At 41.0% G+C, this 14723-nt stretch overlaps 1 protein-coding gene across 1 annotated transcript in view; it reads left to right on the top strand.

Moving 5' to 3' along the window:
• The window catches only part of TAFA3 (TAFA chemokine like family member 3), a 679693-nt gene that overhangs the window by 365158 nt on the left and 299812 nt on the right, over positions 1–14723 (top strand). The gene's annotated exons all lie outside the window — the stretch shown is intronic.

Below are 14723 nucleotides of genomic sequence, written 5' to 3'. Positions count from 1 at the left end.
GATAACAGTCCTCATAAATGATGCACAGATATAATAATAATAATAATAACAATAATTTTTATTTATATAGCGCCAACATATTCCGCAGCGCTTTACAACTTATAGAGGGGACTTGTAGACATTACAGCATAACAGAAATCACAGTTCAAAACAGATACCAGTAGGAATGAGGGCCCTTCTCGCAAGCTTACAACCTATGAGGAAAAGGGGAGACACGAGAGGTGGATGGTAACAATTGCTTTAGTTATTTGGACCAGCCATGGTGTAAGGCTCGGGTGTTCATGTAAAGCTGCATGAACCAGTTAACTGCCTAAGTATGTAGTAGTACAGATGCAGAGTGCTATTAACTGCATAAAGTGTATGAGAACATGATGCGAGGAACCTGATTATGTTTTTTTTTTTTTTTTTTTTTTAATAGGCCACACAGGGATAGTTAGGTTAATGCGATGAGGCGGTAGGCCAGTCTAAACAAATGCGTTTTTAGGGCACGCTTAAAACTGTGGGGATTGGGGATTAATCGTATTAACCTGGGTAGTGCATTCCAAAGAATCGGCGCAGCACGTGTAAAGTCTTGGAGACGGGAATGGGAGGTTCTGATTATTGAGGATGCTAGCCTGAGGTCATTAGCGGAGCGGAGGGCACGGGTAGGGTGGTAGACTGAGACCAGAGAGGAGATGTAGGGTGGTGCTAAGCCATGGAGTGCTTTGTGGATGAGGGTAGTAGTTTTGTACTGGATTCTGGAGTGGATGGGTAGCCAGTGTAATGACTGGCACAAGGTAGAGGCATCGGTGTAACGGTTGGTGAGGAATATGATCCTGGCAGCAGCATTCAGGACAGATTGGAGCGGAGAGAGTTTGGTAAGAGGAAGGCCAATTAGTAGAGAGTTACAATAGTCCAGACGAGAATGATTAAGTGAGACAGTAAGAGTTTTTGCAGAGTCGAAAGTAAGAAATCAAGTAACAAGTAACAACAAGTATCAAGTAACAGACATATCCCAACATAAACTTATTAAATGAAACTGAGAGAAACAGACATTTATTGTTCAAAAGGTGCAAAGAAGCCTCTGTTGAGGACTCCAAGTAAAGGCCCCATCTCACATAGCGAGATCGCTAGCGAGATCGCTGCTGAGTCACAAGTTTTGTGACGCAACAGCGACCTCCATAGCGATCTCGCTATGTGTGACACGTACCAGCGATCAGGCCCCTGCTGCGAGATCGCTGGTCGTGTCGGAATGGCCTGGACCTTTTTTTGGTCGTTGAGGCCCCGCTGACATTGCTGAATCGGTGTGTGTGACACCGATCCAGCGATGTCTTCACTGGTAACCAGGGTAAACATCGGGTTACTAAGCGCAGGGCCGCGCTTAGTAACCCGATGTTTACCCTGGTTACCAGCGTAAATGTAAAAAAAAACAAACAATACATACTCGCCTTCTGATGTCCGTCAGGTCCCTTGCCGTCTGCTTCCTGCTCTCACTGACTGCCGGCCGTACAGTGAGAAGTGAGAGCACAGCAGTGACGTCACCGCTGCGCTCTGCTCTCACTGTACGGCGGCTCAGTCAGTCAGAGCAGGAAGCAGACGGCAAGGGACCTGGACACCGAAAGGCGAGTATGTACTGTTTGTTTTTTTTGGTAACCAGGGTAAACATCGGGTTACTAAGCGCGGCCCTGCGCTTAGTAACCCGATGTTTACCCTGGTTACCCGGGTGCTGCAGGGGGACTTCGGCATCATTGAAGACAGTTTCAACGATGCCGAACTCGTTCCCCTGATCGTTGGTCGCTGGGGAGAGCGGTCTGTGTGACAGCTCCCCAGCGACCACACAGCGACTTACCAACGATCACGGCCAGGTCGTATCGCTGGTCGTGATCGTTGGTAAATCGCTAAGTGAGACGGGGCCTTAAGAAGAAAGTTATTTGGGCCTTGCAAAACAAACACTGGACATTAAATCAGTGGACATTTGTACATTGGTGTGATAAGACAAAACTTGAGAATTTTGACACTAACTACCATTTTTTGTGAGATCCAGGAAAGTTGGTGCTCACTGTGAAGCATAGTGGGGGAGTTGTAATGGTTTGGTGTCCTGTGGAGGTGACACTGTAATATATTCAAAATTCTTGGCACACTTGCTCAACATAAAGTTTACATACCCCGGCAGAATTTTTGCTTTCTTGTCCTTTTTTCACAGAATATGAATGAAAACAACAAAACTTTTTCTCCAATCATGGTTAGTGGTTGGGTGAAGCCATTTATTGTCAAACAACTGTGTTTTCTCTTTTTAAATCATAATGATAACTCAAAACATCCAAATGACCCTGATCAAAAGTTCACATACCCTGGTGATTTTGACCTGATAACATGCACAGAAGTTGCCACAAATAGGTTTAAATGGCTACTAAAGGTAACATCCTCACCTGTGACCAGTTTGCTTGTAATCAGTGTGTGTGCATATAAGCTGAGTGAGTTTCTGGGATCCATACAGATTCCTGCATCTTTCATCCAACCACTGATGTTTCTAGATTGTGAGTCATGGGAAGTGCAAGAATTGTCAACGCATCTACAGGAAAAGGTAGTTGAACTGTATAAACCAGGAAAGGAATACAAAAAGATATCCAAGGAATTGATAATGCCAGTCAGCAGTGTTCAAACTGTGATTAACAAATGGAAAATCAGGGGCTCTGTAAAATCAAAACCACGGTCAGGTAGACCAACAAAAATTTCATCTACAACTACCAGGAAAATTGTTCGTGATGCAAAGAAAAACCCACAAATAACATCAGCTAAAATATTGGACTCTCTGAAAACTAGTGGTGTGGCTGTTTCAAGATGCAAAATAAGGAGACACTTGAAGAAAAATGGGCTGTATGGTGGAGTCACTAGAAGAAAGCCATTACTGCGCAAATGCCACAAAGTATCTTGCCTACAATATGCAAAACAGCACAGAGAAAAGCCTCAAAACGTCTGGAACAAGGTAATTTGGAGTGATGAGACCAAAATTGAACTTTTTGGTCACAACCATAAACGTTACATTTAGAGAGAGGTTAACAAGGTCTATGATGAAAGGAACACCATTTCTACTGTAAAGCATGGAGGTGGATCACTGATGTTTTGAGGATGTGTGAACTACAAACTCACAGGGAACTTGTTCAAAGTTGAAGGAAAGATGAATGCAGATCTGAAAAACAAGGCCAAGTCGACCTGTCATTGACTACAGCAGGACAAAGTGAAGTTTGTGGAGTGGCCATCTCGGTCTCCTGACCTCAATATCATTGAGCCACTCTGGGGAGATCTCAAGGGTGCAGTTCATGCTAGACAGGAATTTATAGGAACTTGAAGCTTTTTGCCAAGAAGAGTGGGCAGTTTTACCATCTGAGAAAATAAAGAACCTCATCTACAACTACCACGAAAGACTTCAAGCTGTCATTGATGTTAGAGGGGTCAATACACGGTATTAAGAAATGGGGTATGTGAACTTTTGATCAGGGACAATTGGAGGTTTTTGGTTGTCATTACGATTTAAAAAGAGAAAAACACAGTAGTTTGACAATATATGGCTTCACCCAACCACTAACCATGAGTAGAGAAAAAGTTTTGGTGTTATCATTCATATTCTCTGAAAGAAGGCCAAGAGAGCACAAATTCTGCCAGGGAATGTAAACTTTTGAGCACAACTGTACCTGCCATAGCAAAATGCAATAACATGCCACACCACATGGATTGAAATTAGTGGGTCCATCACTTGTGTTGCAAAATGACAATAATCCAAAACATTCCTCCAAGCTGTGAAAAGGCTATATGACCAAGAAGGAGAGGGATGGAGTGCTGCATCATGAAATAGCTTCAACAATCACTTGACCTAAGCCCAATTGTTTGGAATAAGTAGAACTGCAGAATGAAGTCAAAGCACATCTGAGTGAAGTCAAACACATCTGAAAACTCCATCAAGATTATTAGAAGCCTTTCCAGGTGACTACTTGTTAATACGGCTTAAGAAAATGCCACGAGTGTGTAAAGTTGTTATTGAAATCAAGAGGTTTACTATGAGAATTCTTAGGTTTTGCACATATGAATCTACAATGCGCACATTCTAACAAGGAAAACCATTACACGTGTCCTTATTTTATGCTACGTTACAAGCAGACTTTTTTTATTAAGACATACAATATATAGCCTTTTCTGTAAACAACATGTAATTTGTCTACACAACCCCCTCTTTTCTTTTCTATATATGTCAACTTTAATCTATACATTAGAACACTTTTTATTCTAACCTTATAACAATGACAGTACAATAATTTTCTCATGACATGAATTTAAACATAAATGACAATTTACTTTTCAAGTGCCCTGGCAAATGGGTATATTCATAGCAAGCCCTGCTTAGCTACTTCTACCTGCTTAACACCATTGTTGTATATGTGTCTTTTTACATGTCTGGCTGGTTAATGATTTAATGGGTGTTATTTCCACAATGCCGGGAGCCTCATGGATATGATTCTTTTTCACTGCTGCACAAAAGATTTCTGTCTACTCTGTACAACCATGCAAGCCACTAATTAGTGTGAGCCTTGCAAAGGTGCTGTGTAATTTGCTTTAATTACGTGTGTTTATTGTGTTTTGAGATGAAAGCCGAACTATAATTAATTTTGCAGAGTTTTACTTCATCATCAAGAGAGTGAATATTCTTTACCTGTAAGTTCCTGAAAAATACATTACCTTGCAAACTTTTCAGTGCAAAGCACAAAAATGTTCATGAGGCAGTTCATATTTATTCATTTATATGTTCTATTCACATTTATACAATTAGTCTACTAGCTGCTCAGTAGACAAATGGGGAGAGGTTTTCAGAAGTGTTGAAAAGAACATAAAAAAGCACAAATGCTTTAAAAAATATTACTATATACTTATTGTATTGCTATGATAGGATTAGACCTATCTGTAACTTTCTCATTTTTTCTTAAAGGGAATCTGTCACCCCAGGACATATTTGACCTATTAGTATGGGCATACAGGTAATAGAAATATTAAACTAGTCCTACCTGTATGCCTCATATTAATGGTCTTGTTGTTGAGAAATCTTATATTCTTTCCTTATGCTAATGATTTCTTCCAGGCTCCGGGGCACGTGGTGCCTGGAAAAAATCCCTGCCCCCCATCTTCATTATAATGCAACCTCCCTCCCATGCACTTCTGTTCTGGCACAGAAATTCCACGCCTGCGCCCTGCACTCCCTCCACAATATGTACCTTTTCCTTCCTTCTATGGGCACTGTATTCAGAGATCTTCTGTGCAGGCGCCAGTGAGCCACTGTGATCTTTTGCATGTGCGATGATAAAGTGCTCTCCCCACTTCCTCCCTGCACAGTCATCACCAGGAACCATGTGTACATAGCAATGAATATGCAGGGAGGAAGTGGGGAGAGCACCTTATTGGAGCACACACTGTAGGTCAGTGTAGCGGAAGTCGCTGGTGCCTGTGCAGAAGATCCCTGAATACACTGCCCATAGAAGGGAGTTAAAGGTACGTATTGTGGAAGGAGTGCAGGGGGCAGGTGTGGGATTGCAGCGCCAGAGCTGACGTGCGTGGAAGGGGGGTAGTATTAAAATGAAGGCAAGAGGCAGGGATTTCTTCCAGGGCCCGCACATCCTGTATCCTGGAAGAAATCATTAGTATATAAGAAAGAGTATAAGATCACAACAACAAGACTGCTAATATGAGGCATACAGTTAGGACTAGTTTTACATTACTATCACCTGTACGCCCATATTAATAGGTCACTTAAGTCCCAGGGGGTGACAGATTCCCTTTAAATGATATCAATTACTATCTATTTTACTTGCTTAGCAGTCCTCAATGACAGGAGCTGTGAAATATGTTGGTGCAATATAATTCTTTTCTTTATCATTTCTTTTCTTTTTCAAGAAAAAGTTGCAGATCTTTAATATCTTAAAACTAAACAGTATTTTTATAGTGTATTTGAAAAAGTACAAAAAATGTACAGAATAATTTAGCATTTAGTATACAGTGCGCACAATTATTCTATGCAATGCATTTTCATTTACTTATTGAATTTTGCAAACATAGTACAATATAATATTGCAATGAAGGTTCAGTATCTAAGAATCAACAATATATATTTTACAGACGATATAGAACCATATCTCTACTTCTCTTACCCTTGAGTCTCTAGAAAATGCAATCAGTAAAAATTCTGACAGGCTTTGTATTTCTTCTCCTTCGAAAAAAAAGACATTGTTATCTGTACAACAGAATCCAAGGTAGAACAGCTTGTCTTGTCTCATGACCATGCAATTCAAAACTCTATCTACAAAGGGCCCCTGGGAACCAACTTACTAGAGTCCACTGGGCACAGACAGCTGGCAGCTTGTTCTTTGCATTGCTCCTGTTTCTGCATCCCAGTAATGTATTTCTCAAAGCTATGCTTCCAATCTACCATGAATAAAAAAACTCTGTCCATGGTGTTTTTAAAGTCTTGCTTACACTGTACTAGGCAGATGGAGTAGATAGATAGGCAGCTAGAAAGACACCTATGTTGACAGACAGACAGATAGAGAGATAGATAGATAGATAGATAGATAGATAGATAGATAGATAGATAGATAGATAGATAGATAATAGATAAATAGACAGACTGATTATGATGTAGATTAGGCACACATGTGCACATGTAAAATACTATTTAGAATGTTGTGGGGTAACACTGTTTTGGCATGGTAAATTCATTATTTTCTGTTATCTAGATATATGCAGTTATTGCATTTTCCTCCCATGTTAGCTACAACTCTTATCAACAGTGCTCATTCAAGATAAGTTCTACAAAAAACATTCACCAGTCTGTGAATCCACCAGTTATGGTGAGCTACTAATAGGACTCATTACTAGAGATTTTGCATTGTTGCGCTGGCTTCCCATAATGCCCTGCAGCTATGACATACAGTATTAAAGGGAACCTGGGACCGGAAAAATTGCTATTAACCTGCAGATACAGTGTTAATCTGCAGGTTAATAGCATTATTTACCTTCTCGGTGCCCACATGTAGCCAAACGCTGTGGGGAAAAAATGAACTTTATTCTGCCAGGCAGTTTTCTGGTTTCAGTCAGGGGTGTGGCGCCGGTGTTGGTTCACTTATAGCTCTGTGTATACAGAGCAGTGGAAGTAACCGTGCCACAAGGACTGACTGACACTGGCTCTTCATTGAGGTTGGCTGTCAGTAAGGGCCGAGGTCATGGTTACCGCCGCCCTCTGAGTGGTAAATGAGGTAAATCTATTGTCTATGCATTTCTTGTTGCCATAGTTTGCTGCTCCAATTTTATCTCTATCAAAGTACAAATCAGCAGTTTTGTCTGCTTTGTCAATACCTACCTGCAAAATGAGGCTTTTTACAGCCTCCCATTTCTGTATCTTTCAAGCTGCCGTCATATGAGATGTCATTTTGTTAATGGAAAAGATAGTTTGTGTAAAAAATAACTGAGTGAGATATTGTAAAACTGAGTACTCCTCAAAAGTATACTCCAATATATATAGTATACAGCAAAGGTGCTTTAACCCCTTTACATTGGATGTATAGGTACGTCCAAGGTCACCTATTCCTGTTCGCTGCAGGCTCCGGCGATGAGCCCCCAACTTTTCTGGCACATGTCAGCTGATTTTATCATTTACCCTTAACAGCCAATGGTGTCAATCTCTGACAGCAGCATTTAACATGATCATGCCAAAAGGGTGTCACAAACCCTGCCCATTGGCACCGATTGTTGGGGTTGGTGGACCGCACTGAGTAAATATATATTGAATAGTAGGTGCGTTCGCAACCCGGGGTCCACCGTGCAGGAGAGAAACCTGCTGCTATTAGATGGCGGTACTATATGGTGGTATAAGCGAACTCTGTTACTTCACAGAACTTCACAGAGCGGGAACTCGACCCCTAACACCTGTGTCACATAACTGTGGGTCGCCAATGAGTTGGCACGACAACCCGGGGTCTGCAGGAGACCGCTGTGGTTGTCATTGCCGACCTGCTGTGAGCGCAGCCCAGTGGCCAGTGTTCATAGCAGATGAGCATTTTAACTACACATAGCAGAAAATCGCAGCTTCTAGTATCCCAAAGAAACTATTGAAGCCAGTTAAAAGTAAAAAAAAGTTTTTTAAAATATTAACCTCTTCCTGACATGCGCTTTACATATACTGCTCTGCGGGAGCTGCGTTCACGCCAACAGCAGATGAGCACTGCGGCGATCGGATATAGGTGTCAGCTCTGTGTGAGAGCTGACACCCTGCCGCATTGCCCACATTCGCTGCTAGCACCGATCACGGGCATTTAACCCCTCTGATGCTGCTGTCAGTAATGACAAAGAGGAGCATTGCACCAGGAATGGGTTCCCTGCACGCTTCCATCTGGAAAATGCAATGTGATCGTGTTGCCCTGATGGTCTTCATGGAGACCCCCGGCCCCAAGATGGCCACGGAGTTATTCAGGGAAGGTGACATTTCAGTGCCTGCTCAGAGCAGGACCTGAGAAGCATCCTTCCCTGCCTGTTAGACGCTGCTCCAATGCTCTACAGTTCAGAAGCATTGCAAAGTATCAGATCAGCAATCTGGTACTATACAGTGATGTCCCATCCTGGGACAATGTAAAAAAGTGAAAAAAAAATATTGAAAAGTGTAAAAATAATTTTTTAAAATCTACAAATAAAGAAGGAAAAATAAGAAACAAATATTATTCCAACAAATACATTTATTTATGTAAGTAGAGAAACAAACACTTAAAGTACACATATTTGGTATCGTCACATCCGTAACAACCTGCTCTATAAAATTTTGTCCCACTAGTTAACCCGTTCAGTGAACAACGTAAAAGAAATAAATAAAAAATGAGGCAAAAAACAATGCTTTATAATCAGACCGCAGAACAAAAAGTGCAATAAAACGCGATCAAAAAGACAAATGCAAATAAAAATTGTACCAATTTTACCACACACGGAAGTGTATAAAAAAAGCAATTCCTGAATCGGATGTTTTTTGTTCATTCTGTCTCCCAAAAATTGGAATAGAAAGCGAACAAAAAATGTCACGTGCCCAAAAATGGTATCAGTAAAAAAGTCAACTCGTCCTGCAAAAAAAAAACCATCACATGACTCTGTCGCTCTCTAAATATTGTGACGCAAAAACTAGTTTTCCCAATAAAAAGCATCTTTTAGTGTGTGATAGCAGCCAAACATAAAAACCCAATATAAATCTGGTATCGCTGTAAATGTATCGATCCAAGAATAAAGTCACCTTATGACTTATACCGCACAAGGAATGGCATAAAAATAAATAAAACCAATTCTTCACATGCGGCTGATTTTTTCATTCTGCCTTCCAAAGATCGCAGTAAGGCTCGGCACAAATTTATCCTAGTGCTCTACACTGAGTGCTTACATTAGGGTTTCGTGTAAATCTCTGAAATATGTGAATCAGTCAGAACCCCGGCGGAAGATTCCCTATAATGAGGCAGATGGAGGTACTGTGGACGTCGTCTGATCTGTGATCCAGTGGTGTCCGTCTTTTTAGGATTCCATAAAAGTCCCATCAACCACAGTTTTGTGCACTTCTGAAAAGGACACCGCTGAATAGAGGCCAGATGGAATCCACAGTAACTCAGCTGCCTCACTATAGTGAATGGATCCATCGGGTGTTTCATCTGTCACGTCACTCGAAGATTTATATGGAAACCACAATTAAGTGGTCAGCGTAAAACCCCAGATAAATGTGATCCCTAACATTATGTAAAATCTTCCCAATAAAAGCTTCCACTCAATCCACAAAAAAGCAAGCATGCATGCAAATTTTGGAGCTAAAATAGATTTATCTGTGAAAAATTATTTTTTTTTATTTTCATGGCTCTACGTTATAAACTTCTGTGAAGCACCTTGGGGGTCAAGGTGCTCAATACGCATCTAGATAAGTTTCCTAAGGGGTCTGATTTTTAAAATGGGGTCACTTATGGGGGGTTTCCACTGTTTAGTCAAATCACAGGCTCTCCAAACATGACATGGCATCCACTAATTATGCAAGCAAATTTTACATTCAAAAAGTCAAATGGCGCTCCTTCCCTTCAGAGCACAGCTGTGGGCCGAAACAGTGGTTTTTCAACACATATGAGTTATTGGCATGCTTTAGAGAAATTGCACAACAAATTGTAAGGTCCATTTTCTCCTGTTACTCTTGCGAAAGTTAAAAGAAATAGGTATAAAAGAATTTTTTTGTAAAAGAAAGTAAATGTTTATCGTATCTACACCAAAATGAATCAAATCAATAAAAACGTAACCTCGGCACATAAAAATAATCCCTCACCCAGCCCCAGATCATGAAAAATGGAGACGCTACGGGTCTCAGAAAGTGGCAACATTTTTCTTTCTTATTTGCTAATTTTTGTCAACACTTGAATAAAAAAGAACCTATACATAATTGGTATTTACGAACTCGTAATTGCCTTGAGAATCATAATGGCACATCACTTTTAGAATTTTTGAACGTGGTGGAAAAAAAATTGTGGAATTGCATTTTTTTTGCAATTTCACCACACCTTCCAGTACACTATATCGTAAAACCAATAGAGTCATTCAAAATAACAACTCAGTCCTCAAAAAAACAAGTCCATGTTGACAAAAAAAATTAAAAAGTTATGGCTCTGGGAAGAAAGGAATAAAAAAACTAAATCTCAAAGATGCAAAAGCCCATGGTGGTGAAGGCGTTAAATGAATATGTCAGTAGTATTTCACCCCACCAAAACTATTTACCCTGTGTTTCAGACTATAAGATGCACCCCAGATTTAGACAGCAGAAAATAGGAAAACATTTTTACTAATAATTAGTGTTGAGCATTCCGATACAGCAAGTATCGGGTATCGGCCGATACTTGCGGTATCGGAATTTAGAGGAGTTTAGGGCCTGCAATGACGTCGCGGCCTGTGATTGGTCGCGTGAGCGGTCACATGAGCGGCACGCAACCAATCACAAGCCGCGACGTCATCGAAGGTCTTAAACTGCTCATTCTTAGGAACGAAGGCTGCCGGTTACAATCGGTAAGGTCCAGGGGCCCCCGGACGGGTGAGTATATCCATATTTTTTATTTTAATTCTTTATTTTTTACATGAATATGGATCCCAGGGCCTGAAGGAGAGTTTCCTCTCCTTCAGACCCTGGGAACCATCAAGGATACCTTCCGATACTTGAGTCCCATTGACTTGTATTGGTATCGGGTATCGGTATCGGCGATATCCGATATTTTTCGGGTATTGGCCGATACTATCCGATACCGATACTTTCAAGTATCGGAGGGTATCGCTCAACACTACTAATAATTAAAACTTACTTGGCTGTGTGAAGTGGAGGGGTCATTATTTTATATAGTTACATAGTTACCAAGGTTGAAAAAAGACCTATGTCCATCAAGTTTAAACTCTTAGAGACTCTGCCTTTTTCTTTTTTGCATTTTCGTTTTTCTCTCCCCTTCTTTCCAGAGCCATAACTTTTTTATTTTTCCGTCAATACTGCCATGTGAAGGCTTGTTTTTTTCAGGATGAGATGTGCTTTTTAACAACACCATTGGTTTTACCATGTTGTGTACTAGAAAATGGGAAAAAAATTACAAGTGCGGTCAAATTGCAAAAAAGTGCAATCCCACAACTGTTTTTTGTTTGGCTTTTATGCTAGGTTCACTAAATGCTAAAAATGACTTGCAATTATGATTCTCCAGGTTATTATGAGTTAGTTGACACCAAATATATCTAGGTTACTTTTTATGTAAGTGGTGAAAAACAATTCCAAACTTTGCTAAACAAAAAAACAGTTATTAGCTTTAAGGGGCAATCACTTTTTCACCAAGGGCCCTGTAGGTTTCGCTTTCTTTTTCATTTAATAATAAACAACTTCATTCAAAAACTGCATTTTGTGTTTACTTGTGTTATCTTTGTCTAACATTTAAATTAGTTTGATGACACACATGCAAAAGAATAAGAAATCAGAAAGGGGGTAAACACTTTCACACAACTGTATGCATAGTTCCTTTAATACTTTGTCCAACAGAGACAAATAGGTCTAGGCATTTCAGAAGATGTGGAAAGATGAGAAATATGAAAAGTCTGAACCATGATGGCTGTCATGGTATTTAGCCTTTTATTTTTATGAAAAAAGAAGCGTAGATACTAATTGGTTGCTATCATCACTTATTTTTTCAAATATTCTCTTCAAGTTGAGTATGTGATATCTTGCATCAATGTTCACACTGTTGGTCAATATTTCTGGAATTTGCAAAATTAAGCAGCAATTACACTATAGCTGAATTCAAGACATATGACGTCATCCTAATTTTTTTTCGTAATATATAATCTTCTCATGTGAGACAAATATTGCATGTCTACTTCCATTATTATGGTATCTCCTGACTAGTGTTGAGCATTCCGATACTGCAAGTATCGGGTATCGGCCGATACTTGCTGTATCGGAATTCCGATACCGAGATCCGATATTTTTGTGATATCGGGTATCGGTATCGAAACAACATTAATGTAAAAATGTGTAAAAGAGAGAATTAAAATAAAAAATATTGCTATACTCACCTCTCCGACGCAGCCTGCACCTTACCGAGGGAAGCGGCAGCGTTCTTTGTTTAAAATTCGCGCTTTTCTTTCCTTTACGTGAGTCCCGGCTTGTGATTGGTTGCGTGCCGCCCATGTGACCGGGACGCAACCAATCACAGCAAGCCGTGACGTAATTTCAGGTCCTTCAGGATTTTAAAATTACGTTCCGGCGTTGTGATTGGTTGCGTCGCAGTCACATGGGCGACGCAACCAATCACAGCAAGCCGTGACGTAATTTCAGGTCCTTAAGGATTTTAAAATTACGTCCCGGCTTTGTGATTGGTTGCGTCGCAGTCACATGGGAGACGCAACCAATCACAAGCCGTGACGTCACGGGAGGCTGGACACGCGCCCATTTTAAAAAGCGCGCGTGTCCAGCCTCCCGTGACGTCACGGCTTGTGATTGGTTAATGGCGGCCATGTTGCCGGGACGCGGACCAATCACAGCAAGCCGTGACGTAATTTCATCACGGCTTGCTGTGATTGGTCCGCGTCCCGGCAACATGGCCGCCCTGACCAATCACAAGCCGGGACTTCACGTAACCAAGTAAAAGCGCGAATTTTAAACAAACAACGCTGCCGGTTCCCTCGCTGAGGTCCAGGCTGCGTCAGAGGGTGAGTATAGCGATATTTTTTATTTTAATTCTTTCTTTTACACATTTATATGGATCCCAGGGCCTGAAGGAGAGTTTCCTCTCCTTCAGACCCTGGGAACCATCAGGAATACCGTCCGATACTTGAGTCCCATTGACTTGTATTGGTATCGGGTATCGGTATCGGATTGGATCCGATACTTTGCCGGTATCGGCCGATACTTTCCGATACCGATACTTTCAAGTATCGGACAGTATCGCTCAACACTACTCCTGACATATTATACATTGATCCTTGACCTCCTAATTATCTTGTGCATTTATTGGCCTGAGACTGATACAGATCATCTAATCTTTGTTTTGTATAGCTGATAATAATAATAATGATAATAATAATAATACTATAAAAATATAACTAATAATTTTACTTTATTTATATTCAAAGAATATATAATATCTATACAAATCAAAATAAAAAATGCTTCACAGATTATCAAGTTCAAATTGAATTTCCTGAATGAACTTTGCGGTTTTTGAACATTTGAGATTCGCCGTTCACAAAAAAAATTGCCCTGCACCATTTCCCACACTTCTGAACCAGCAGATAGCAGGATAATGTCATTTTGTACTGCCACGTAGGCTTACCCCTAATGCCCTGCAGCTATAACAGGACGCGGGTTATTATGTACATTGGTGGTCAGTACATGGCTATCACTGTTCATTGGTTCCCAGCACAGTTTGCAAAACAGAGTCGTTTTCCATCTCCAGAGTACCAGAGTAAGGCCATGTTCACACGTTCAGTATTTGGTCAGTATTTTACTTCAGTATTCATAAGTAGTGTTGAGCATTCCGATACCGCAAGTATCGGGTATCGGCCGATATTTGCTGTATCGGAATTCCGATACCGAGATCCGATACTTTTGTGGTATCGGGTATCGGTATCGAAACAACATTAATGTAAAAATGTGTAAAAGAGAGAATTAAAATAAAAAATATTGCTATACTCACCTCTCCGACGCAGCCTGCACCTTACCGAGGGAAGCGGCAGCGTTCTTTGTTTAAAATTCGCGCTTTTCTTTCCTTACGTGAAGTCCCGGCTTTGTGATTGGTTGCGTCGCAGTCACATGGGCGACGCAACCAATCACAGCAAGCCGTGACGTAATTTCAGGTCCTTAAGGATTTTAAAATTACGTCCCGGCTTTGTGATTGGTTGCGTCGCAGTCACATGGGCGACGCAACCAATCACAAGCCGTGACATCACGGGAGGCTGGACACGCGCGCATTTTAAAATGCGCGCGTGTCCAGCCTCCCGGCTTGTGATTGGTTGACCGCGAAGCAACCAATCACAAGCCGGGACGTCACGGGAGGTTGGACAAGCGCGCATTTTAAAATGCGCGCGTGTCCAGCCTCCCGGCTTGTGATTGGTTGACCGCGAAGCAACCAATCACAAGCTGGGACGTCACGGGAGGTTGGACAAGCGCGCATTTTAAAATG

The sequence above is a fragment of the Ranitomeya variabilis genome, chromosome 3, assembly GCF_051348905.1.
Source record: "Ranitomeya variabilis isolate aRanVar5 chromosome 3, aRanVar5.hap1, whole genome shotgun sequence".
Taxonomy (NCBI): domain Eukaryota; kingdom Metazoa; phylum Chordata; class Amphibia; order Anura; family Dendrobatidae; genus Ranitomeya; species Ranitomeya variabilis.
This window is presented reverse-complemented; position numbering and strand designations above follow the sequence as displayed.